At 36.3% G+C, this 4,786-nt stretch overlaps 1 long non-coding RNA gene across 2 annotated transcripts; it reads left to right on the top strand.

Moving 5' to 3' along the window:
* Window positions 1-630: 630 nt before the first annotated feature.
* LOC306787229 lies at window positions 631-2,787 on the top strand. Of its 2 annotated transcripts, none has more exons than XR_013772536.1 (6): window positions 631-1,047; window positions 1,242-1,382; window positions 1,809-1,866; window positions 1,988-2,178; window positions 2,288-2,383; window positions 2,724-2,787. It is a non-coding gene; the product is annotated as an uncharacterized lncRNA (long non-coding RNA). The 2 variants fall into 2 exon arrangements; XR_013772537.1 differs by having other exon boundaries at window positions 637-1,047; window positions 1,988-2,116.
* Window positions 2,788-4,786: the final 1,999 nt, after the last annotated feature.

The following is a 4,786-nucleotide window of genomic DNA, read 5'->3' as shown; positions in this document are numbered from 1 at the left end:
CTCGTTTTTGTCAACAAGCTAATTGCGGGCTAACTTCCCTTGAAACCTGTTACCCATGGCAACGATAAACACTTTCACGCTGCAGACTAAAGGAATGCAAATTATAAATATGGATGGATATGCAATGTACTGTTTAGAGTGATAGCAATCCATATAACATGTTGACTTGGATATATATACGCAGTATATAGATATATATACAGTATGTAACAAGTTGTTGCGACAGTTAACACCGTTGTGTGGTACCTGCCACTACTTTTCGCGACAGTTTTCACTGTTTGCGACTGGTACCACTAGCATCTTGTGGCAGCTGCCACTGTTTCGGAACGGATTCCGCCGTAGTTTAGCCTTTATTTGTCGTTATTTGACATTATGTGACAATACATTAAGGTCATTGAAGGCATGATGAAGGCATGACTGTTGGTAGTTGTAATTAGTTTATTAAAAAAAGTCCGAATTATCATGGTATGGCCACTCGTTTTTGTCAACAAGCTAATTGCGGGCTAACTTCCCTTGAAACCTGTTACCCATGGCAACGATAAACACTTTCACGCTGCAGACTAAAGGAATGCAAATTATAAATATGGATGGATATGCAATGTACTGTTTAGAGTGATAGCAATCCATATAACATGTTGACTTGGATATATATACGCAGTATATAGATATATATACAGTATGTAACAAGTTGTTGCGACAGTTAACACCGTTGTGTGGTACCTGCCACTACTTTTCGCGACAGTTTTCACTGTTTGCGACTGGTACCACTAGCATCTTGTGGCAGCTGCCACTGTTTCGGAACGGATTCCGCCGTAGTTTAGCCTTTATTTGTCGTTATTTGACATTATGTGACAATACATTAAGGTCATTGAAGGCATGATGAAGGCATGACTGTTGGTAGTTGTAATTAGTTTATTAAAAAAAGGCCGAATTATCATGGTATGGCCACTCGTTTTTGTCAACAAGCTAATTGCGGGCTAACTTCAATTGGTACTTGTTGCCCAAAAAAAAGTCATGTTTGTTCCAGCGAGCAACTGGGACAACCAGGTATGTGCAACATGAGTGGCAACTCAACTCTATTTTATTTATATAGCACTTCACACACAACACAGTGAAAAGTTCAGTTTTATGTAAGTAACTTATGATTCGAGGGAAAATACATTTTGGAATATTTGCAATTGACGAACCTGATGAAATGATTGTGGAATATTGGAAGTTGTCCCACCTCTGTTTTTTCATAGGGTTTTCCATGACCACATAAAGAACTACCAATGGGTTCAATGCTCAACTTGCAAAAATTGGCTGCATTTTGAGTGTGCTGGTGTGGAAGGTGACTGGACATCAAAGGATTTCTTTTGTGGATGCAACATTGTCCAAGATGTGTAAGAATCATCTCATTCATTCGTTGATTGATATAAAAGTGACAATTGTTTTAGTTGTGTTTGATATAAATTAGGGAAGAATTTCCCTTAGTATCTCCAATAATTTTCAGTTTTATGTTCTATATTAAAGTGTCATATATTTAACATAATTCATGGATCACTGGAGTTAACACATAATAACATTGTAAAATTAACAAATAAATAAATAGACAACGTAAAAAAGACTGTTAATGACAAATAAATATACGATTACCCAAACAACATTCATAGCCTTTAGCGATTTACAGTATATACTGGCAACAAGCTAGTTATATATACAGTATAACCAATGTAAAATTTGATACATGGTAATTAAAGGTGTATGTTGTAAAACTACAACATGTAAAGATTTTCGTCAAATTCAGGCAATGCTTCTGTCTTAAACAGAGACAACATCTTGGAGTCTGTTAAAGCAGAAGAAATTCTTCAGGATGAAGAAATAAAGGTAATAACATACATTGTACATTTTCTCCAGTGAGCTGTACAAAGGTTTTTCACATAAAAATGGTATTCACTAATTATACATAACACTGAATCTACAACTACATATACATCTTATATTTCAGGACTTGGAAAGAAATCTGCAGAGTGGGCATTTTCTCTCCAACAGAATGTATCTGTGGAAACACAGAGGATTGGATGCAGCCCTGCGAAAATATCACAGTGAACATTTCACTTTATTCAGTGACATGAAGGTAGAGTGTGCTGTTTTTGTCTTATTTGTACACACAGCATTTTAGGCAGAGGAGGGGAAAAGGTAGGACTAGATTGATAGAGAAATGTTACCGTGACATTTTCTTGTTCTCCTCTTTCAGGATGGTATACAAAAAGTGTTTTATTTGTTTCTTATTTACTTGTTTTCCCAGACAGAACAGATTATCCAACGTCTGGAAAGACTACTGTCAGTGCCTGGAACTGTAGCTGAGAAGCAGCTATTCATCACAGAGGTCATTTTGCCAGAGGTGAGCTATTGAGGATGTGTACCAAATTAACAATTACCGGTAGTTTAAGAATTACGTTTACAGCAGAAGATTAGTGAGTTATTAATGGCATAGGCCTCCGAGAGATACAAGTGTCAATAGACATTTGAGAACACCATTTGGAGAATATAAACCAAAACTACAACTGGAAGAATAACTTAGTATCAATGTGCTAACTTAACTGGGTAACCTGGTACAGGTAAGTATCAATTTAAATGAAATATAAATGTATGTATGTAATGACTGACAATTAACATTTGGTAAAAACTGTCAAATTGATTTAACATACTTTATAATTATTATTATCGATACATTTTTGTAGGTTGTGATTCAGTGGTTGCAAAAGACCAGCAACATGTGCAGATACCAGGCAGAGTCTGTGCTGCTTGAGAACACATATAAAGAGAAAAGGTAGACCACATGACTTGTGTTTGAATTGTGGGTGAGCATGCATATGTGTAACATCACGAAATCCATTATGCTAATCCTGGCTAAGAGTGGTTTTGCATGTGAAGTTGACATAACTGTAATGACTGAATGTGGCAGTGGTTCATTTACAGATAATATATTTTTTTTCAGTGCTCCAGAGTTGTCAACAAGTGACAGAGAAAGCACAGAAGAGGTAAGAAATGTTAAAATCTTTGCAGTCAGAGACACAGATGCTGGTGCGTAGTTTGATTTACAGTGGCTTTATTTCTGCATTAAACAACAAAGCAGAGTATATTTGATTTACCGTAATCCACAAGACAAATTCTATTTTTTGCTGAAATAACTTTTAACGGATTCATGTGCTCAAGGGCGACACCTGATGGCGGAAACCATGCAGCACATTCACAAACATCAGAACTTCATATTATGTATTGCATGCATGTACAGGAATAACAATTAAGCTGAATATAAACCGATTAGATGAATGAAGTAGAATCCAAAAATAAGAAATAATAGATTTTGGGCTGCCTGATAAACAATAAAAAAAATGGATTAGCATGAAATACTAAAACTGTAAATATAAATGAATGTCATTTAGCCTTTCACATAAGATCCATCATGAAGGTATTGTCTGTTGCATGATCATAAGACAATATATTACATTACAGTCATTACAGCAATTTTGGGGTTAAGTGTCTTGCTCAAGGACACATTGACATGCGACTAGCAGAACCAGAGCCAGGGATTGAACCGCCGACCCTCTGATTGAAAGATGGCCCTGCTATCCCCTTAGCCACAGTCGCCCTATATAGAATCACTTCACTACTTAAATTAAGCAGCTTTTGTGAACTCACAGGATATCTAATAAGATTGGTGCTTAATTATGTGCATGGATTAAGCTCTGGCTAGAATTGGTTTGCAACTATTTATTGTCAGCATTAATTTACATAAATAAATACAGGTAAATCTTATTATATACTGCCATTCAATTTGAAAGGCTCTCGATGGAACCCATCCAGCATTACTGTTTGTTCTTTGTTGCTTATTTCTCTAAATAGAGATTTGACTTTTAGATGTTGAATGACACATATGTTGACAAAGACAACATTTGTTGTTACAAAACATCTATTTGTTAATTAGGTACTGTAAATGCTGTACAAGTTTGAAGTATTAGTTGGTTACAACACCAATATACAATAAATACTTTGAGTACACTTTATTCTTTACTGCAGGTAAATGTTCTTCTGAGAGACAGCCTGGCTGCAGCTGACTGGTGTCTCAAGACACAATTTGATGGAGGGTTTAAAGTTCCCGCTGTCCTTTCCATGGATGAAAAGGAACAACAGGAAGCCCTCCAGGAGCTGCACAACTGTGATGACCCGAGTGAAGAGTCTCCAGCAGAGCTTTTCACTTTTGTTTTTGACAAACAGAAGGACTATAACAAATTCTGCACAGACCTTATTGATGAAAACAATTTGAAAGTGTTTTCGAGGTTTGAGGAGAAATAGTTAGTCTACATGTGCTTTACAAGTATTGTAACTCACTAATCTGTCACTGTCAATGTATGTTCGTTTAAATGTCTGTATTTTGTTGTGTTATTATTGACAATACGTCAAATTGTTATTGTTTGTTCAATACATTTTTTTTTAAATAAACCATCGACCAAACAGCCGTGTCACCTTTCCCAAAACTTGTGACAACCCACACGTTATATGGATTGCGGTCAACGGAAAGGAAGTGGCAGTAGCGGGTCATTTGTAGGTCATCTAAACTGGATATAGATGTTTGGGGTCTATATCTGTGATTGGTCATCTGTGGTTTACAATAGCTGGAATGATGTAGATCAAGCTTCATGTGATCAGGTTCTTCTTACTGCCTCCCCCAAACTACTGTCCTGTTGAGACAGACAGGACAAACAGAGAAAAAAAGTTGTACACAAATTGTATTAATATATCC

Source organism: Melanostigma gelatinosum, assembly GCF_949748355.1.
Source record: "Melanostigma gelatinosum genome assembly, chromosome: 13".
Lineage (NCBI taxonomy): Eukaryota > Metazoa > Chordata > Actinopteri > Perciformes > Zoarcidae > Melanostigma > Melanostigma gelatinosum.
Note: the sequence above shows the minus strand (reverse complement) of the source record. Positions and strands in the feature narration are given on the sequence as shown.